Source organism: Gallus gallus, chromosome 2, assembly GCF_016699485.2.
Source record: "Gallus gallus isolate bGalGal1 chromosome 2, bGalGal1.mat.broiler.GRCg7b, whole genome shotgun sequence".
In the NCBI taxonomy this organism is placed as follows: Eukaryota; Metazoa; Chordata; class Aves; order Galliformes; family Phasianidae; genus Gallus; species Gallus gallus.
The window spans coordinates 61,413,560-61,436,585 of NC_052533.1; the positions used below are offsets into that span (position 1 = coordinate 61,413,560).

A 23,026-nucleotide genomic window follows, 5' to 3' on the forward strand; every position below is an offset into this window, starting at 1 on the left:
GTGGCATTAATACCCACTTGCTGAGAGGGCCATTCAGACTGGCTGCCAGGTCTGAGCCCCCCAAGCCAGCCCACAGTCCTGCTGCAGCCCTGAGGGTGCTCTGACCTCGATAAGCACACACACCCCAGTGACAGGACACCACGCCAGTATAAGACTCCGAGCTAAAAATCCAACTTCACAATCAAACATCAATCACGAGCAGCTTTATTACATTTGGGATTTATTACAGAACTGCCTCAAATTTCTATTTGAAATTATTCCTCCCAGCAGGTTCACTTTCTTTTTGCACTGCCCTTCTTTCCACCTAAGGCATTTTAAGCTCTTCATTTTTACTATAACCTGGAGAACAAAGGAGGTCTCGAACACCTCTACTTCGTTTGCAGAGCTGGAGAACATCTGGATCCTGAGATGACAACAAAAGAAGGGAAATTGTGTAACTGCATACCTGCTCTAAGAGCGTGAGGATTTACTCTTCCTAAGAATATTCACAATACAACAAAGGAAAACTAGGGATGATCACAATCTTCCACAGAGTAAGCGTTTCAATTTTCACTCATGGAAAAAGAGCTATATTTAGAAGGCATTATACATTACTTTTTATTCTGGTAAATTCAGTGGAATTAAGAGAACCAGATGGCCAAATATCTATGGAGTATTCAGATCTATTACAATGATGCAGAAACATTAGAGAGGAAGAAATCCTACACGTCTTGAGAGTAAGTAGCCTGTGCAGACCACATAATAACAAATGACATCATTATGCACTGCCTTGAAGAAAATGGCCTTTTGACTTTCAACAATTTATGTGTGCCGTGGAATGTCAAGCTCTTCACATTTTCTTTCCAATAAAAAAAAAATCCTGAAGTGCTATTCCCTCTGATTTAGCACTAAGATTGTGCAGTGAAAAACCTCTACTCCCAATAAACAATCATTTGGCAACCTCAGTGATCACAGGATGTGAAAACCCTGGTATTTCAAAACACTGGTTTACTATTTAAGGGTGAGTGAAAAACGAAAAGCACAGCTCCGAATTCCAGCCTGAAAAAGCCAACCCGCCCACCGCAGCATCACTGATGCACACAGAGAAAAACGTCCCAACCACGGGGAAACATTATTGCTGGCTTATCGATCACCAGCAAAGAAAACTTCCCGGACCGATTGTGTCAGCATCCTCTCCTGATGGAAGAAGCTTCTCTGCAAGCTGATGGCACAAAGGGCGAGCCCACAGCCTTTGTTCAGTTTGAAACCCACCCCAGGGTGCAGCACAGAGGAAGGACGATGCAGTGCCAGAGGTCCATGGGAGATGCAGACTCAGCTCCCCGCCGAGAGCCCAGCTCTGGGGTTGATTTTGCCATCCAAGCAATGGAGACACCCCCATGTCCCCACTGAGGTGCTCAGGCAGGTATTGGCGTGCCGCATGCAGCCTCCAGAGGCAGTCCCTGGAAAGCAAAGCCTGACCTGCTGCTTTCTGCTCTCCAACAAACAGGCCCCAAGAACCGGAAGACAAAGGGCAACAAAGGGCAACAAAGCTGGTGAGAGGTCTGGAGCACAGGCCTTATGAAGAGCGGCTGAAGGAGCTGGGATTGTTCAGTCTAGAGAAGAGGAGGCTCAGGGGAGACCTTATTGCTCTCTATAACTACCTGAAGGGAGGTTGTAGTGAGCTGGGGGTTGGCCTCTTCTCTCGTGTGACTAGTGATAGGACTAGAGGGAATGGCTTCAAGCTGCACCAGGGAAGATTCAGGCTGGACATTAGGAAATACTGCTTCTCTGAAAGGGTGGTCAGGCACTGGAATGGGCTGCCCAGAGAGGTGGTGGAGTCACCGAGCCTGGTGGTGTTCAAAGAGCATTTGGATGTTGTGTTGAGGGACATGGTTTAGTGGGAACCATTGGTGAAGGGTGAATGGTTGGACTGGATGATCCTGTGGGTCTTTTCCAACCTTAGCGATTCTATGATTCTATGAAGATGAAGGAAGAGAGAAACTTCAAAGTTAACATATACGATTGAAATCCTGCCTGAAACTTCACTTGAAAATTCACTGTTTCAGGCACATTCCAAAAATAACAATAGTGGCTCTATTTCAATGTTATGGCTGTAGTTACCCTAACACTGCAGCACCGCCGTGTTTCTGAAGTACAATCAATGACCATCAGAAAGTTTTGAGATGAAATCTGATGTTCTGTTCCTCAGCCTGCAAATAAACGTGATGAGCGCTGACATGAAAAGCATTTCAACTGCGCAAACACTGTTTTGTTCTACAAACACTAATAGGAAAGCACCTACCAACGCAGCCAAGACTCAGTCTAGCTGATTAAAGACTATTTTAAGCAGCATCCCTATACATTGTGTTAAAAATAATTTAATGTTCTGTTTTATAACAGGGAACTGAAAAACAAGCTGACAACCAAAGGACCGTAGTGAAACACAGGCTCTGGTTTTAAAGGACATTCATGCTGTAGAGGATCACGAGAAGATTTTTCCTTTCCCCCCCACAATTTTAATACAGGTAGGTTCCCTAATGACATCTCTAGAAAGTATCTGCTGGAGGATTTCTCTCCTGCTCACCCACTAACTGCCCAGCCCCCACAGAGCTGAACAAATTGCACGTGCTAGCCCAACTAATTCAAGCTCACAAATCGCTACCCCGTCACTGGCAGCCATGTATCTACACAGTGTTTTCTCACACAGGTTTTACTGGTTTATGTTCAGATACCGATATTTAGATATCAATCAGTGCGAAAAGTGCACAGAGGCTAAATCAATTAGACAACTTATATTTGTTTCAAGTTGTTTCTAGAGTGTAAAGTGGTCTTCACGTGCGTAACAATCCATGTCTGGGACTTGTGCTTTTTATAGTACTGATGAGAGAACCCTGCGCCGTACTCCCAGTGCTGCCTGCAGTGGTTGCAGTCCCCAGAGGAGGTGTTAATGCCACAAGGGTTTCAGTCACCAGACATCTCATCCCATAAGAGGCTGGATCCACCCCTTAAGCCCTTCCAAGCTCCACCATTCATGCTCCTTGCTGAAGGACTGAGCCTTAAACTAAGCTTCAAACACGAAGCAGACCAGGGATGTCTTCAAAATGCGTTCCTTCTGCTTTCTGGGGTTGGTGGTTTGTTTTGCTTTTTCTTTACAATTCGTGTATCTTTGTTCAACTCACCGAGTTGGGGTTTATAGCAAAAAAAAAAAAAAAACAAAAACAAAAACAAACCAACAACCAACCACCCAACTACCACTCTAAGCCGTGAAACTAACTTGTGATTAACTGGCAGGAACATCGCAATTACAGCCAGGAAGAAAAAAGCACTGCTCAAAACTCCGTGTATTTTTATCTACGCATATGTGATTACAAGTGACTTCTTTGACACCAGATATGCCGTGCATTCTGTGCACATCGCTGCAGCTTTAACCATGCTCTTCCCTCTCCTTAACTCTTTCGAACACGAGCAAATTGTTACACTCACAAAACCAAAATCCAGAAAATCAACCTCCTTGTGGTCTCCTCAACTAAATCACAGCATCTCGTCCCACACAGGGGCAACGTCAGTGTTTGTGTACCTGTGAACTGCTTTTTACACTTCTGCAGTTAACTCAAGCACCTGGAACACCATCCTGCAAGGGGCAGGATTAGAACCAGCAAAGCCTCTTTTTTTTTTTGGAAAGCAGTTCTGACTTACCATTATGCTAAAGTACCATCACTCTCATTAGCGAGGCCTGGCGCGAGCCAGCATATCAGCTTTGGTGCCTTCCTGCTAGGAGGAGAAGAAGCCCTTCATGAGCAGATGGACCATCCGACACACTGAGTATACTTCAAGTAGAACTGTACTAAAAAAGAACTTTTAAGGAGAAGCCCTAAGTAACAGTTCTGCGCCTGGATCCCAGGCACTGCACCGATTGCTGCCACAGTACCTTGCAGGCTGGAGAAGCCAGCCCAGTTGTCTCCAGCAAATATGTAGTCAAGGGATTGTTTTCTGCTAGGAAATCATTAGACTAATAACACATTTCCGTTAAAACACCATGCAAGAATAAAAAAGGTTCTGATACCAGGTTTAGATTTCACTTAAGCATAACCTGATAATGCACGTAATTTCAGAGGTGTGACAGAATTTTAAGAAAGGGTTTTGTCCTTTAGTTACGATCAGTGAAGGTCAAACACGAACATGCAGTTTGGAAGGAGAGGCTCTGAGCGCTGGGAATGCATCCTACACGGGTGTAACTCGGGTCATCGACCAGAGAAATCAGGCTGGTCAGGACTAGCTGAGAACACAGCCTTGGTCTGGACTTCCCTGTATGAAGGATAAATGTAAGCGCCAGGTCGGGCAGACAGCTGCTAAGAGCACTGCAGATAATCCTCTGGCAGCGTCACCCACATAAGGCAGGTACTGACGGCATCTCACAGATAGTACTCCTGGAGCTCCGATACCGTAATGCAGCTAAAATCCAAGGAGTAGGTGTTTAAAGCAGCACAGATGACTGTCCATTTATTTCAGAGGAGAAGGCCAATAACACACTTCACAAGTCACTGACACGGTGGAATTCAATTATTGCCTCTTATTCTCAGAACACGTGTGTGCAGGAATTATCAAGTACTACCAGAGCGGTACCAACTTGCTAAGCAGCGGCCCGTTTCCTTACATTCTTAGCTCCTAAAATTTGCCCAGAGAACCATCTCTCCTGGTCACTTCTCAGCGCAGCCCGTAACGCGGCACGAGGCGGAGGCGCTCAGCAGCACCGTGCCTTTCCAGCGCAGCGCTCTGAACTCAAACCTGCAAAGAGACAGTGCTGAAGCGCGTTGTAGCGAGCAGCTCCTGAGGCTGCAGCCCCACACTGCCGCTGACGCTCTGACCCGCAGTGCTTGGCTCCCACCATTGTTCTGGGTGTGAGCGGACGCCCTCCCCGCCACGCACGCTCACTCACACGCGCTGCGCGTTACATCATGCGCTTCGCCGCTAATAGTAAAGCCGGCAGAAAGGAATTTTTATTTTTACACTTTCACACCACCCACTCCTAATTACTGTCAATCAGTGTCTCCCGCATAGTACACACCGCAAATGTGCATGGCCTTATTTGTGCTGGGGTTTTCGGCAAAAAATTCCCACCGTTGCTAAAAAAAACACCGACCGGGCCCCCTGACTGCTGATGGGCACAGATAGGAGCAGCCTGCAGGCACACCGCTTTCCTCCAGAGCCATCACAGCCCTCCAACTTCAGGGCACGGCTCCATCAGTGCACTTGCGTCTCTTCTCTACCAAGACGCAAGTGGGAATGCATCTGTAGTTGCACTCCCGGTGTGTCCCAGTAACCACCACAGCAGCAGAAGCTGGGGGGTGATTCTGCCCCCAGACCCGGTCCCCCCGCACACGTGCCCGCACAACACTCGTTTCTTTTTATAGCCTGCTTTTCCTTCTGATGCAAAAGTAAATCCAGCTCAGATGATTTCCCTGCCTTAACTTTTGTACAAGAGGAAGACAGAAAGCTAAAAAAAGAAAATTAGACACTTCATGAAATCCGTGATTAAGACACAGAAACTAACAAGACAGATGGGCTGAAACATTCAGGGAGCTTCAGTTCATCAGCCCATGTTTTTCAAAGTAAGCTATTGTCTTCCTCATTTAGAGTTCCTAAATCCTGTTTTTCCATCCAATAACTTGGCACCATTTCTAAACTTGGAGTCCCCTCGCTGGGCATTCCGAAATAAACCCCAATATTTACCCAGAGAGCACACGGCCCTAAAACCTCACTACCATTTTTCTCCTCTCCCTTCCTTTGCCTCTCTGTCAAGTGCAGATACACGCCATTGCTGGAGTGCCCAGTCATACAGCCCTCAAATCTCACCTGGCTGCATGCATTTGCACCAAGAGGCTCGTTAACCAGTAGGGAAAGGTAAGTGCACTGTCATAGCTATGCGTGCCAGCCGGTGCACCACAATGCATCCTGCAAGGCAACACCTCACAGTTCCCAGGTGAAGCTCCACCAGGGGTTACCCTCCAAGCCACACCTCGCTTTGCTCCTGCACGGAGGAACCACTGCTGACACTGGAGACATAATGCTGCACAGCAGAACGAGGAGGCCAGCTCTGCAGAAATGCTATCCCTAGGGCTAAGGAGGAGAAGTCAGTACTGTGCTCACTGAGAGCAAGGAAGGACTGCTTCTAGCAATGGGCTCCCCAGCACCCAGAATGAGGGCCCAGGCCGGTCTCCAGGGCAGCCCTTTCTCCATTGGGAATCGGTTCCTCTTCCCTGCAGGGTGCACAAAGCAGCCACTCACTCGGGGAAATAAAAGAAAGAGATGAGGCGAAGGGGGGGAGAAAGAAGGAAAAAAAAAAACCCACAAAAAAAAACCTGTGACTCCGCACTTGGCAAAAGCCAGCACTCAGCAACAACTGCCGAACGCTGAGTCACTTCTTTCCCTTCCACCTGGCGAGAGGCTGCCCGGATCCATTCAGCAGAAAGCCTCTTTTCATTGAAACTGGCATAAATCTGGAGTAATTCCCTCTGTTCCGATGGAGCAGCTCAGGATTTACGGCAGCGTGACACGGCAGGCAGAATCCAGGCCACAAGGAGCTGCAGCCCAGGTTCTCCTGCACGGAGCCTGCAGCTGCGTTCCCATGGGCCCCGCTGCAAGCTGGGCTCAGCGCTGACGCCGGCGCTGCTTCTATTTTTCACGATGCTGTAATCTCCAGCAGATGCTCTGTGAGCAGAACCCTCAGAAGAAATTTCCCTTCTTCACGCACCTCGGGAAGATTTCGACAATCTATGAGCAGAAGAATGTTTAATAGCTTGAATTAATTATTTTTTCAGGTCTACTTTATTATTTTTTTTTTCCAGATGTCATTTACTGCTCTAATTTGGTTTTGCCAAGATTTATATAATAATTATTTCTAACGTCTCACTGGACTGTGTGAAACAAGAGTTCAGAAGACGGCAGAAATATCTTCTGTGCAAATGATGTGTGAACAAGCAAGGGAGAAGATCAAGATTCAGGGAATACCAATCAGCTTTACCAGACAATCATCTAGTGTATTTATGTTCTCAGCTTAAGCAGCAGCATTGTGAGAGGATTTAAGCATGCATTAGAAGGCTTCTATAAGCAGGGAAGGAGCCTGAAAAAGCCGCAGATATGCCCCCCCCTCCCAGTGTACTACTGTGTAATTACAACCAAAATAACAAATGGCACGTGAGCACAAAAGGCAGCCTTCGAAACAGGTCTCTTTCAACAGATAAGAGTTTCCTCTTTGCTATAAATACAACACCTATGTAAAAAAAACGCATTCACACATATAACCAGGGTTTTTCCAAACAAATGCAACCGGTCTCGTCTGTCTCGGGTAAGTACATTTACAACGTTTAAGAATAGGATGTAACTGCTTAGAAACGGCAATGTGCATGTAGTGCTTTCAATAGGGGGAACACAATGTGCTCTACAAATATTAATTTAGCCTGAACAACCAGGGAGGTATGCAAATATTAATCCCAGCTTCTACTGGAGAAGGCTGAGCACGGAAGGAGCTGTGAGGGCGATTTTCTCTGAGCCAGAGAAAGCTGGCACATGCGTGTCTGCAAGTACTTCTGGTAGTCATGTCCTGACTGACCTCTTAGCTGCACTGCAAATCACTGCCTGAAACTGAAGCCCTGCTTCTCAGGAGGCCCAGACAAGCAAGCACTTTCTGTATCCTGACAGGTTTCGCCGCCAGAATCAACAAGGAGGTGTGTGGATATGGGTGCACACCAAGGCACCTCCCAGGTCCTACTTGCCCCCACAGTGAGACCCGGCTGGGACACACCAGAGCTCCCTCCCAATGGAAACCAGATTTCCGGGGATTGCCCAGAAGTAAAGGGTCTGGACACAACCAGAGACAGTACCTCAACTCACAACCAGGAAAGCAAGAGAATCACTGGTTTTGGCACTGACCAAGATAAACCACTGCAGCTGTTTATCTGGGCAAGAGGAACTGCAAACAATTCACGTTGCGTATTGCTACTTAAAACATCATTCAAAAAGCTCTTCTGGTCACTGATGGGTAAAAGTAGAGCAAAGCAACTGTCAGCAGCTTCTTCTTTTCTGGGGAAGTACAATGCTGAATAACCCCGGGGCACAACTGAGAAGGACAGGCCTAGAACGTGAACAAGGCCGACAGGCCTCACTGCGTATTTTGCTTGTTTAAGTTCCAGCTCTAATTCAAAGGGAGGAAAGAAACTTGTTAAGTAAAAGAAGCAGACAAGGAAAGAAGAGCAGAAATATAGTACGATATAAGTGACCTAGAAAGAAGCATCTTCTGGACCATTTTTTTTCTACCACTCAACGGAATATCAGCAGAAGAGCGTGAAAAGCAGAGAAATGGGTTACCTCTAGGAGATAGCACCCTGCAGCTCCTTCCACCTAACGACAGCACCTTTTGGCCAGCAACCCAAAGAAGGTAACCCTCAGAACAACCGTGACACTTCAGACACGGTCCAACTCCTTCCCTCCAACACCTCGGGTTTCGCTTACCACAATTTGTTTACAAATATCTTACTTAGAATCTTCCACGTGAACATCTGTCTCAGAATGATCTTTCTGGGGACAGTCTCAGCAAAATGAAAGTTCAGATATTCTGCAGAAAGGGAGTATGCAAATAGGTAGCTTAGGCTGTATTAAATTTACCCTGCTGCTGTTGATGTTACTGATTCACTGAGATATAAAAGTGGTTTCAGGTTCTGGAGTATGCGTAAAATTTTGGCAGAAGTGTTGTCCTGACCAGAGATGTGTCTTCAGCTATTGCCCTAAAAAAAATCACCTAAATGCAGTCCATTTTAAATTGTTGGGGGAAAAAAAAACAACAAAACAAAAACAGCAGCTAGCCTTCAGACCTTTCATCAGTACAAACTTCATGCCTCAGGCTTCAACAACAGCTCCATACTGGCCGTGGCATCTACAAAAGGGTCTGTCCTCATGGGACTTGCTACAGAACAAAAGACAGTTCTGAACAGCTTTGGGACTTTCCACATCAAGAAGCTACAGTTGGTAAAGAAAGACACAATTACTTCAATACGCTGTTTTTTACCTGAATCTAAACAGAAACAAGGAAGAAACACAGAAACATGAAGAAAGATTTAGAGCTTCCTGTTTGACTTTGTTTACAAAAAGTAAGTCCACGCTAGAAGCAAGGCATGAGCAGTTAAAAACATTTCCAACGCAGAACTTACTGGTGCAAATATTTTCTGGTAACACAGCATGACTGTATCTAAGATTCATGGTCTGCTGTTCTCTGAAATATTCTTCCCTTTCAAGATCAACACAGAGAGAGCGACACTGCTGTGCCAAACTGTCCTCCCTGTGCTGCAAGGCACTTTCACTTAAACCCCACAAAATGCTGCTTCTTAATTGTCAGAAATCTTCGTTAACAAATTTCCCTTTTCAGTTTTTGTGAACTGTGCTTTTCTTTTTTTGTTTGTAAACAAAGAAACAAACGAACAAAAAGCCAGAATGTAGAAAAGCTCTGCCAGAACTCAATTAATAAATAATGAGCATCGAGTGTTTTTGATCATTTCCTTCTGTCTGAGCCTCACAAACTGAGAGTAAAACAGTGTATGACCCTTTATAGAACAATTTTACTATCACATTATATCCTCGCTGGAAATTAAGCAAAACAAATAGGACATTTTGAATGGGAATGGCTTATCCAATTTGGTGCAACGTTACCCACTGGAAGTACAGGGAGAAATAGACCATGCAGTCACACAGCAGGATTTGCAAACCATCTAGCTAGTCACATGGAGAAATGCAGCAAGCCCTGGCACAACATGCACTAACCTTCTCCTACACTATGCACTATGGAAATGTAACTCTTTTCTCCTCAAAGAGCTGTATGATTTTGCTGAGCCCTTTGCATCATGTTAATGAAGTCACAACTTGAGCTAGAGCTCGAACAACTCCAGAGTTATGAATCCAAAGGGAGGGGCAAGAAAGGAGAGAAGTAAAGACATCCTATCCTGTTGCTCTAACTGGAAGCATAGGAATGGGAAGACTATTTTTGTGCTGAAAAGAAGTTATTAGAAAATACTAAGTAGTAACAAAGAAGGTTTCTAAGAGGGGAAGAGGGTCAGACTCTGATAAAGTCTGTTTCGTTACCCTACAGGAAAATAGAAGGATCAGTAGGGAACACTTTGTGCTACATTGTATTGGAGGAAAGAAACACACATACCGAGACAACTTCCATCACTTTCTTAAAAAATATGGGGCATGAGGACAGATTCTATCTCTATTGGCCTAAAGTTACATGATGGGAGTATGTCAATTCACATCAGCCTCCTTCATTTATAAGATACAGGATGCAAATCCAGTCTCAGTAATAGCTTTTTATGTCCTGGTGTTCCTGAGTGCACCCCCTTTTTACATTTGGAAACTGCAGTGACTGAGGTGCCCATTGTACATGCTGAACAGCCAGAATTCATGAAGTGAAGGAAAAGTCAAGCCTTCCATTACTTCATACCCAATTTCACTAAAGCAGGCTTCAGTTGATCTCTATCCAAAGTGTAAACACATTCCTTAAAAAGAGCTTAAATGCCAGTACTTTTAGAGGGTTCTGTCTGTATGTTATAAACTCCTTAATGAATAAAAGACAACTGCCAAAAACAAACAAACAAAAAAAAAATGTCACTGAAAAGAAGCAAATAATGGCTTGTGACACAAAACAACCTGATGATAAATGCGGGGAAAGGTACTCTTTGAATGATTTATGTATGACCCATAAATTTTAGTAAGATACAAAGAATATAAATTCAGCACTTCCAATTTGCTTTCACACAAGCAGTATTTTTTAATGTATGTATCTCGGTGCATACTTGCTCTCTTTCTGAAACTCCTGTTAGACACGTAACAATCATCTGTTTTGTGAAAGACTGGATTTGACCTCTCAGAAGAATCACACACACACACCAACTTTCTCAAAAAGACAGCAACAACAACAAAACAACAGGTGGACACCAAAATAGGAAGAGAGGACAGCCTTCCTCCTCTGCCTCTTTAAGATATTGCTGCCTTTCATGTAGATGGATAATCATAGAATCATAGAATCACAAGGTTGGAAAGGACCTACAAGATCATGCAGTCCAACTGTCCTCCCATTACCATTGCAACCACAAGCTGCTAAACCATATCTCATAGCTCCTCATCCAGGCGCCTCTTGAACACTGCCAGGGACGGCGACTCCACCACCTCCCTGGGCTGCCATTCCAGCGCCTGACCACTCTCCAAGAGAAAAAGTCCTTCCTTATGTCTAATCTAAAACTCCTCTGGTACAACTCGTGGCCATTTCCTCGGGTCCTGTTTGTTGCCTGGGAGAAGAGGACAAACCTCTCCTCATCACAACCTCCCTTCAGGAAGGTGTAGAGTGCAATGAGGTCTCCCCTGAGCCTCCTCTTCTCCTGACTGAACGATCCCAGCTTCTTCAGCCACTCCTCTTAAGACTTGCGCTCCAGACCCCTCACCAGCTTTGTTGCCCTTCTCTGGACACGTTCCAGGGCCTCAATGTCTTTCTTGTAGTGAGGGGCCCAAAACCGAACACAGTACTCGAGGTGCGGCCTCACCAGTGCTGAGTACAGGGGGATGATTACCTCCCTGCTCCTGCTGGTGACACTATTTCTAATACAGGCCAGGATGGCACTGACCTTCTTGGCCACCTGGACACAGTGTCGGCTCATCTTCAGCCAAGTATCAACCAACACCCCCAGGTCCCTTTCCTCTTCACAGTCATCCAGCCACTCTACCCCAAGCCTATAGCGTTGCATGGGGTTAATGCTGCACTAACATAACAGAGCATGGATTTCTCTTAGTAACTGCAGCTATAATTGTAGCTATTGCTTATACTGCTCCCACCCTATTAGTGTTACGATTGTCCACAGCATCACAGCTCAACCCAATTGCCAGAATTTCTGATAAATGTCTAATCGTTTTATGTAGCACAAAAAAACACCCTCAGAGTGCTACCTCCTTTATCTGTTACATTATTTTTAACAGCAAGAGCATTAAAAAGCAATACTGTTTTCCTTCCCTTCATTGTCTGGAAGCCCTGCATAAGTTCAAAACACTGATTCACTGGATGCTCTGCCCACTTTAGCAGATAACACGCTTTTCCCATATCTGAGTGTTTCAAGGATAATACATAGTAGTTTTATTTTTAATCATTCATCAAGCGGTATCTCATTCAATCTAGTAAGAATTGGCTTTCATCACTTCCCTTTGCTGTATATGTTATTTGCCTGCAGTTACTATACATTATACAAAACAGCCATCGAAATGAATGGCCTGTGTTGCCCTATTTACTCATACTACCAGTTTATACCTCGGGTAAGGACACGTGAGAGGCAACATGTATTTTCATCACAACAGGCAAGGCATGGCAAGTCCATTTCTCTGCATGGAAATAACACGCTGGGCCAAGCAGTGGCAATAAGAAACCCAAGAAACTAAGTTCCTGACTACCTCTTATTTCCCTGTACTGAGAAGAAGAAAAAAACCCTGCAGAGTCAAAGTGCTGGACAAATTCTATCATTTCATGCCACCAGCTAGCCTGTCTAGGACTTGGTCCGTTTGACTTGAAAGCATTATTTACAGAGCACGCTATGATTCTTAGTAGATGTTGAGCTTTTTCAACTCAAATTATTTTTGCCTCTTGCATTTCCTTTTTTTTTTTTTTTTCTTAAAGGAAGGATGGCCCAATAAAAATTTAATGAGATAACCAGTAAAAAAATACAACAGCTCTGATTTATAGGATCAGATACAGAGATCAGAAATCTAAACACTCCTTACAGTCTTCCTTCTCGATTATTTATTATTTTGCATATTTTCCTTATCCCCTCACAATGACATGCTGACAGGCCAGCCATCTCACACTTATTTGTTCTTTGCCTAACAGATTCTTGCTATATTATCATTTCACATTTCAAATAATTGTGCGTAGTCTCGTTACCACAACAACACTGTAATGTCAGAACAAGAGAGTGGACTTCAACATCCGGTTCTGTGCCACCTTGGCAAGCTCAAGAGCAAAGGGAAGAAAAAGAAAGGACAGCAAAGAGAACAGGAGGAAAAGAGAAGAGCAGTACTTAACTCTTTCATGTGGGAAGACAACCCAAGAGGACAACCACAGCGCTTCACAGGGATGTAGGAGAGAGACACCAGTGCCCCCTCCTCACCACCACCACATGCAGAAGCACACCTGCATCACACAGTGAGCAGGTGATAGTGCAAACACCAGCCTTTGACTTATGCAGACACTGTGGCAAACATCAGCCATTAATTTCACCACAACATGGTGGTCAAACAGCAGTGGTAGTACAGCTACTGTTCTAGTGATGCAAGGACAAGAGAGTCACAGAAACAGCATACACTTGACATGCAATGGGAATTAAACACAAGTAGACCTCCTCCTCCAAATGCCACCAGAGTACTAAGTAGCAACTTAACTGAAACAAGTGCTCTAAAAAGTTACTTCTCAATACCTGCAAAATATTCCTGGGAGTTTTTCAAGCCTCATGGAAATCAGCGAATGCCCTCACCTGCAATCGAACAAGGCTGTTTCTCGTCTCATTGAAATCAACTTAATTTGAACAGTATGCAGCCGGGGCCCGTCCTACTGCTGTGTTCATTATTAGAGCTCTATAAATGTCACACCTTTATTTTATTAGTGAAAGACATATTTTAGACATTAACAATAAAAGCATTCTTGTACGTGAGGTTTCTTGGCCCCCGTTGTGACTCTGAATTCTTGAAGGTCAGATAAAACAGTCTATAGAAAGGGAGAGAAGAAAATGTTCTGCAATTTCCTTTTAAAGAGCCTCTGCAGTAAAAGAAAAGACAATAAATAGTCGATTTGTTACATGACTTAGAGGCAGCCCCAAACGCTGAGACCACAGTTAAATGAACCTGATCATGAAAGAAGCAGCAGCTCGTTCAACGCCGCATCTACATTAGTTAACTCATTTTGTGATTCAAGTCCAAGACTTCGCATTGTTCTACTTCCTCCTATTCCTCTGCTCTGGATTCCCTTTGTGACACTTTATCAATGGAAAATCGAGGGAGGGGTTTCCAGCTGGGAGCCCAACAAAAAAACAGGAGGTTCAGTCTGGTTTTCTCACTTGCACTGCAAGAGCTGTTTCAGTGCCAGTAATAAAAGAAAAGCTACACAAAGAAAGAAAAGACATGACCTGAAATTATTTTATCATCATAAATGCTGCACTATTCTTTATTCTCCGGTACGCTTAGTCTCACACATTGCCACAGTAAATTGCTAGCTTAACCAGAGCTCCTTGCAAATAAAGTATTTGTAGTGAGGGACCATGTCAGACAGAATTCCAGGGGTATAATAAGAAAAAGTTAACAGTGCTGCTGGACAGACCTACTCTTTGTTATGCCCTTGCAATTTTATGAATTTAGAGCTGCAATGTCCCACTTTCAGAAAAAAAACCAACCATGTATATGTATATATACACGCACCTGATTGCGTTATCTGCTAGCATTGGCGAAGCAGGCACAACCAGTAAGGGAAGCTCACTGGCATACTGAGAGATGTGCAAATTCCTTTTTGCTCATGCACACGTACATGGCTACCTCTGGGGGTGTCATTACAGCAGCTGTGGTGTAGGTGCTTGCATTAGAGTTGTAACCTTAGAGGTGGTTTTGAAAATGAGATCATTGGCACTAAGAGGATTTTCAAGGTAAGTCAACGGATACATTTGGTCTCATTTAAGACCAGAAAAGACTATTAATCATGCATTGGAACATTACAGCAGCACAGATCATTCGTCTTGGGAAGTACTTTGTGTAATAACAACAGAGCTCACATAAATGCATGAGAGCACAGCTCGACACCGACGACAGGTTCCTTGAACTCTGGAGGTATCTAGGGTAGCTATTTTCACATAGCACCAAAAACTCCTGCCTACCACCACCTTCTCAAACAAAAGGAAAAATGCCTCAAAAGCTTCAATATACAGCTGCCCAGCCATTGCAGGCTCTGCATGTGTCCCATAGATGAGGGAAATCTTCTCACACGCACGCTGCCCCAGTAAGGTGGCTGATGTTCCTGTAACGGCTCTGTTGAGAAAGCACTTGGAGATACAACGTAAATCAAGGTTCCTGTGACTAGAAGGCAGCAGCTGCCACCTCAGTTGTCTATGCTTGGCCAAGCCACACAGGACAGAAGAGTAAAGCTGAAAGGTGGGAAGACTCTCCTCTTAAACACCAATACAAAGGTGGCAGTCATCAGGATCAAAGAGCCAGAGAGATTAGAAGGCACCTTGAGACAGCACAGCATAGTACCCGGACTCCCTGGAAAGATTCTCCAGTCTGTTGGACAATTTTCAACAGATTTTTCAAAAGCTTATGTGGGTATCTTTGGTATTTACACCATAATCAAATGGTAAACCTTGAGAACCAATGGCTAGGGCTCTCCAAATCTGTACTGACGACCACCTGCAAGGAAGAAATGTTTGGAGGAACTCAAGCATCATACACCTGCAGTCAATAAGACAGCATTACCACGCACTGTTTCTGTTGGGACTGTTGAGGAAGTACCTTCATTACTAATGACAAGCAGAAGTTTTTTAACTAGGCTGCTGTAAAGCCACTACCTGCTCTATTTCACATCAAGCTTTTGCCCTTATTTTCTACTGCTTATGCCCTCCCAAAATACATACATGAACTGCATGGGCACTCCCTCTAGCTCCTATCATTTTTTCTTTACTGCTTGCCACAACAAACAGAATAATTCTAATTGAGCAGCTGAATGTGAATGAGTTTAGGTGAGAGTTAAGGAAGTATCTAATTCAAATCTAATCTCAGAGGCAAACAGTGGAAAAAAATTATTTAACTTATGAAGTCACTAAAAGAAGCTGTGTGATCCTAGCAGATGCGTCCTACACCATGTCCCAGGCAAAAGGGAAAAGAGAAAAATAGCCTTTGAAAATATTCCTTCTCAGGTCCAGATCTTGATATTGGCACAAAAGTCAGTCACATCAAGCAAAACCATCAAAGAAATCATTGTATTATTTGTGATCACTGCTCTTCCTTGTCTCGTGTCTCATCTTTGAGATACGACAACAGAAAAGATTTAAAAGAACAAAAACCCCACAACCCGAACCTAGAATGGATAATTGCAAACTGAAAAATGGACTGGGGGGAGAAATCATTTCCTGTCCCTGCATCCTGAAGCGCTATATTTGAGAATAATTAATTAGAGACCAACAAGTTAAACAGCCTAAGAGGGTCTTTTTAATTTATTAAATATATTTTGCTTTAATCACATTAATTTTTCAGAGATGTACAATAATCTTTGTGGTTTAAAATGACTTTGTATTCATTTTTTAATGGAGAGTATTTTTACTCATTTAATACATTATCCTTCCAAGAAAAATTATCATACTTGACTATCATATTTAATGAGGCACTAATTAATACTCCTATTTCTCCCCATTTAAAACTCCATTGGGAATTGAGGTTAGAAACCTGTTTTAATGGACAGGACACTTATCTGCAGGACCCAAAAGGCATCTGCTTCCTGACACGCTGCTCCAAGGAGTACGTTCCCTTTGAAAACTCAAGACCATCACAGCAGTGAATCCCATTTACGGGCCGTTCTTTCCTACTGGCACTGCCAATATCCAGCTGCATGCTGGCCCAGCAAGGCTCCCCTCTTCTCTCAACTTGCCAATGAAGCCAGGTACTGCCCTGCCTTTTGTTTAGCACCACAAGGTTACCTTTCCCACTCTCGTCAGCCTGCAGCATGCAGTGAACATAACTGAAGGGCTCTGGCACTGCAGTGTGCTAGTAAAGCTGCTTGTTCTCCTGTCAGACCTCTGCCCAGCGCCGTGACACAATGAAAGGCAGCTCCACCTTCCTGCATTCAGTGGTCAGATGGAGCTGTGGCTTCCTGCCAGCCGATCCAGCCGTCCCTGCGCCTTGCAAAGGGCGCGGTAGGCCAGTTCACGTTGTAAACACCTCTCTGAGCAGCAGCAGCTGCCTGGTGCTTCAAGGATTTCAGCAGGTTTAAAAAGCAAGGACCAAGTGCAAGCTTTCCTAAAGTTCTTGTGAAATTTGCACAACACTCCAACTTCACACCTGGGTTTGCTCCACATTGTATACTAACTGCTATTATCTAAGAGCAGCTCTGTGATGGGAGGAGGGGAGGAGAGGAAGGCTTCCTTTTGGCACAGCTTCCTCGTAGTTCAAAGGACACATATGGCCTGCAAACACAGTGCAGGGGAAAATTTAAAATTAAAGGAGGGATGGGAGGAAAATGAGAACACAGCAGCAACGAACAGTGTTGCTTTGCATCTATTTTACTGGAATTTTAAATAAAGGGAAAGGAGAAGAGAAAAAAAACAACCCACCCCTACTTTCATTCCATACCCAAACAGTCTGAGCAAGGGACCCCATATAGAACTTGCAAGGGTGGCAAGGAACATATGCTTGCATTGTAGAAGGAAGAAGAAAGTGTCTGCGTAAGGCAGGCCTGCTTTGCCTTGCAGCTCCTAGCAGCCTTGCAAGGGGAGCCATGTGAAGCCAGCAGCCTGTGAGCTGGTGCCTCTGCCCGCACAGGATCCCAATGGACATCTACTTGTGGCTCTACTCTTAGTTAGAGAGACACCAGTGCCTACTCAACCACCAAAGGGCACTAAATAAACAAACAAACAAACAAATAAAACAAACGCAAAAATAACAAGAACCATCCACAACTACCCTCAGTTGTAATTTCTACACAATTATTGCACAACAACCGCCCATAACGAGAGAAATGAATTTATAACCACACGCAAGCTATATTTACCGGTGGGCTGGTGACAAAGCAGAACAGCAGGAAACCACAACGTGTGTCTTCTTACTCGTTCCTCCGCAGAGAAGAGCACAGCAGGCTCCCCGTGCCATGGGGAGGGCCACACAGGTGATCCTGGGCAGCACAAGAGGAACGTGGCTGCACAGGGCAGGAGGCAGCAGCCATGTGGGCACAAAGGTGCCACCTGACATCTGAGGGAGGCCATGCCAACCTGGGGCTACAAAGACCTCCTTGGCTGCAGAGTTTCACAGCTAGGCCACCCAAACAAATAGGGAGTCTCATCTCCAAATGTACCTGGCTTCCCTTGATTCCCCAGAGGGCATTAAGTAACAAGAAGAAAACTCAAAATCTCTAACTCGCAATTGCATCGCCCTGTCCTCCCGGGACAGCCAGAGCCTGGGAGGTGTCACCACCTCCAGAAATGAACAGTAATCCCCATGGAGCACTGCCCTCTTCTCGTGCCAGCAGTACAACAGTTGATTCCCCCATCTGGGGGTATGGGACATCGAGACCGGTCCTCAAGAGGAAGCCTGAAGAGGACATCCCCTGGGCCTCTGCTGAGCAGAGTCAGCTGGGGTCTGCTCCATCACCAAGCTCAAGGGACCTCCGCACCTCTGAAAATGCCACTTTTTGGGTAAACTTGTCTGAAAATGAATCGCAGCTTCAGAAAATACCAACAAGACAGTCAGGCTGATGAAATCGAGGAAGACAGGCAGCACGCTGAGGACAGACCTGTTTTCTCAGGCTGACACCGCACGCCGGTGTGCTGTGTCCAGTAACAGGTCCTGCTGAAATCTTATTTTCCATTTTTTTTTGAGGGATTATTTTTAACTTGGATCATTTCCCAGGCCTGGCTCAGAGTATGACTACAGAACGCTTATGTCAGCACAAGGAAACGATCTAATGAGCACCCAAGGGGGGTAGGGGCGGAGGTGGGGGCAGGATGGCTGCTTTCACCATCCCAGCCACCTTAATGAGCTTGTAAAACAACAGCTTACGGACAGCAGGTTAAAAAGTCACAGAGCCAAGTTAACCGAGGAAGGCAGATGATAAAAACAACAGTACACACTGGTTACTGACACCACCGGGCCTTCCCTCCAGGAACAGAAACCCCACATTCAGCCTCAGCACAGCATGGCTCCTTGCACTCATGTAGTGAAAGTCCTGCGTGCTACAATGCATGCTATGATGGAGACAAACTTCACACACGCTAATGGCTGCTTCTTGCATTTATGCTGACTGATGCAGTACTCCTGCTCTGATGGCCATCAGTGAACCTGTCATGAAAAGGAAGAACGGATTGGGCTGGTTATTGATCCTTGCAAATCCTGCCTAAGTACGATCGCACTGTCTTAAAATGAAGCCCAGAAGGGCACTATTATTCCGGAATTGAGTTGCTTTTGGAGGATCAGTCAAGAGCAGTTCCAAATACTTAGAACTCTTCTTGATGTTGCTGACAATTTTTCCTGGCTTTACAGACACATTTTCTGATCCTTAATGTATTTTCTTTCCCTTATTGACGAGAGAAAGAGCCACACAAATAAGGAGAAATCTGACTATCCCAGGAAATTATGTAACTTACTATACACAGTGCCGTCAAGCACGCACAAAGTAAGCTAACTGAAATAATATGATCTTTTCCCTTTATTACCCTTCATTTATAGTCATTGTAGGTGCTACACGTAGCAACAGTAAGTGGAACAATTTCACAGAGCACTTTTCGTATTGAGACAACTATTTTATATCCCTGCGTGAAGCAGACAATTGCTATAGCTCACCTTGCATGATGGCACCAGAGCAGGGCACTGTGAAGTAAGCCCAGAGAGGTGACTGTTCCCTAGAACCAGAGATAAAACTAAGACTGGTGAGAGGCAACGTCCACAGCCAAACTAACTCTTTCTTAACAGCAAAGTTTCAGCAGCACCTGCATCTGACAGGCTGAGGAAGGAACCTCCAAAGGCACAATTCTGCCTCATTACTGAGGCTTCCAGCAGCACCAGCAGTGTACAGGGCTGACTTCTGCTGCAAACAAAACACTGTTTGGGATCAGCACACGCGTGGGTAAAGTTGCTCGACACTGGAAAGGATGAGCTCCAATTTGCAGAGTATTAGACGAAAGTTACGTAAGAAGCTTTTATTGTTATTATGCGAATACGTTGAGGCCTTGGTTGACAGCACTGCTCCATTCCCATTGTTCAATGGGGATGAAATAACACCCAGCTTAAAAAAACAGAATAAATAAATAAATAAATTTAACAAACCACCGAAACCAAACCATATACAAGCCAAACAATAAAGGACAAAAAGTAAACGCATCATCAGGCACCCACTGTATTTTATGTTCCCTGTCTTCATCAATTACAATTATTGTGATGCTAATAAAGTGTTAAAGGACAAAGTTAGATTGCAAAGCAAAGCAGAGATGGAGAAGGAGGTTAGCATATACCATCAGATGTGACGTGTCATAAACACCAGGAAGATAACACAACCCTATGTCTTAATTTATTACTAGTCATCAGAGTATTGCATCTAAAACTAAGCTCGATGCAGAAAATAAGCATTTCAAGCATGGCTAGAAGAATAGCACTGAAGTGTATGATACTAATTCAAGTGTCATCACAAATTGTTCCTCATAGCTGGAAAACAAAACTATGGCCCTAAAAAGTATCACGACAATATGATCCCATTTTCAAGTGTTCATCTTTACATTATAGCATATTCATAAATGATGCATTTGTGAAGGTGGGAAAAGAAATGAGAAAAGAGGTTAATTAGTTAAATGTAAACAGTAAGGAAAATTGAAGAAAAAAATCAGAAGAAATTTGAGCTAAGAAATACGAAGAAGATTTTGTGTATGTGCACGTGTGAAATTTACTACAATTCCAACTTTAGGTCACTTGGACTGCATCTGTTCGTGCTTTTCAGTTCTTAGTTTCAGAAGTTTTAGGGTTTTTTCACACACAGTTTTAGAAGTGGTATCTACCTCTAACTTGCCTACTATATTCCCACTGTCTCCAACTAATTTAAGGTAAACTACAAATAGAATGGAAAATCTGAGGTAGATTATTGCCTCTATTTTTTGTTTTTCCAACGTGCTATTAGGCTATTCGTAACAAAAAGCAAATTAATATTACTTGAATTAGCAATTAGGACGAACAAAGTATTTTGCAAATCTACTTAATACAAAATACTAGATAAGTGTTCTGGGCCTCAGTTTTTCAGACCTTCATTACTGAATTATGACGTTATTCTATTAGCACTTTCAACAGGTTTTTAATGCAAAGCAGAACCTTGCTGATTTGCATTAATATTTAGGGCACGTTCTAAATAAATGAATGAAATCGATAATCAATCAACAAAAGGTATCCATCAATCCATCAGTCAACAAAAAGAAAAGGACAAGAAAAATTACAGAATATATTCCCTTTTATTACTGAGGCAATCCTAACTGGTGTCTTAATGATTCATGCAAATACCCCTGATGCATTAGTAAATATGATGATGTATAGCATACCTATCTTTTCTTTTTTTTTTTTTTGAAGTCTTGGGAAAATGCCTCCTTTGAGAAATACAAAAGACATCTGAATACTTAACCGTATTTGATTCTACATACTTAATACTTAAATGCAATCCCGCCTTGGATCCAGAATACCGCAGACCCCATGGCAAGTCACACAGCGTCACGCAGCCATGGCAGGCACTCCTGTAACAGATCCCACGGACACAACCAAGGGCAGGAGGTCCTCTCCACAGCCCCTGCCGCAGCAATTAGGCAAATTCCCAAAGCTGCAGCTTGAAAGGAAAGGCAACAGTTATCTCACATCGTGGTATCCCATTGAGAAAATGAAGATAAAACAACCGACTAATGATTATCCTTTGGATGCGAAGGCAGGGTCTAGGTAACACCTGTGGGTGAAATTCCAGGCATTGGCAGAGTTTTCTAAATTATGCCAACGAGCCTCAGAGGAGAGACTGAAGTGCAGAGCTCCAAAAATACGATCACCTCTTCGCATATCAACAGGGCAATAAGGGGTTAACCAGCCACTGCGGGTTATATTCTTTATTAATCTCATCCCTCCCTTATTTAGCAATTTCCTCCGTAAATCCTGGCTTCTCTCGACCATTTCCCTCACAATTTTGGGTCCTTTTTCCTCTGAAGATACTCATCTGCTACAAGTTCCCCCTCCTGTCCCATGCCCGCATTCCAGGCTTTGTCCTGCTTCTCTGCAACACCCGACTTCTGGCCGGGCTTCACGCTCACTTCATATTTATGGCTCTCCTGTTCTTCCAAGCTTGCAAAGCTGGTTTTTACTCCGCTGCCTACAACTGCCAGGACAAGGAGCAGAGTCTGCAAGCTGGAAAGAACAGCTCACGAGCACCAGCCACCAGGAGAGCTGGGCTTTGTCGCTAGAAAACCAAGGTGGAAATGCACGCTTTGCGACTTATTTAGTTCAAAGCCTAAATGTTTCTGTCTAGAATGTCTGTTTGTATCTCAAGTCACAAAGAAGCCATTAGTACCAATAATGTGTCATTACGGGGGCGTCAGCAGAGATTCTGCAGCTAAGGTTAATTTGAGATGCACAATTTCAAGCAGAACTAAAATCCCTCCATTTCACACTTTAATGACTGAATTCAAATCATTCTTCAAATTCGACACGGTAGCTGTTAAGGGGACCCCTGCACTTTTCCTTCTCTTTTTGGCCAATTTTTAGTAAAATACAAGCTATCTATTGTAGAAGAAAAACATTACAGATCCTGCCTTGCCATCGTTTTAACCCATCTTCCTCTTGGGTTTCTTTTCAGCAGCTTAATTCTTCATGAGTCTTTATACTTTGGCCATTCATTCTGACATGCAAGATTAAGCCTGATAGAGGCTACTTCTGCCATTTGTAAAACAAATAGGCAGAGTTGGTGATCTCATTCATAGTAATCCAAACGACTTTGCCAAGATCTGCTTACCTTAAACACACTACATCACTAACACAACAGTAGTATTTGCACAATTCTCTGTTGTATTTCTACTCTCAACGTCCTACTAAAATACCAAAGTGATACAATCTTCATTCATCATGTGGCAAACCAAGGCAAAGACAGAAGGATGCTGTGGTTCAACAACAGCCTTAAGTTGATCCAAGCAAGGACCAAGAAGCACAGTAACATCTTGTCTACCTCTTCTTCCAAGTCTTCCTGACTTCTCCCTCCTGGCAGAAAGACCAC

The 23,026-nt window shown here is 44.0% G+C and overlaps 1 protein-coding gene across 9 annotated transcripts in view; it reads right to left on the reverse strand.

Annotated features, from left to right (window-relative positions):
* Positions 1 to 23,026, reverse strand: part of LOC121106455 (ataxin 1) — a 206,756-nt gene that overhangs the window by 118,914 nt on the left and 64,816 nt on the right. The window lies entirely within an intron of this gene.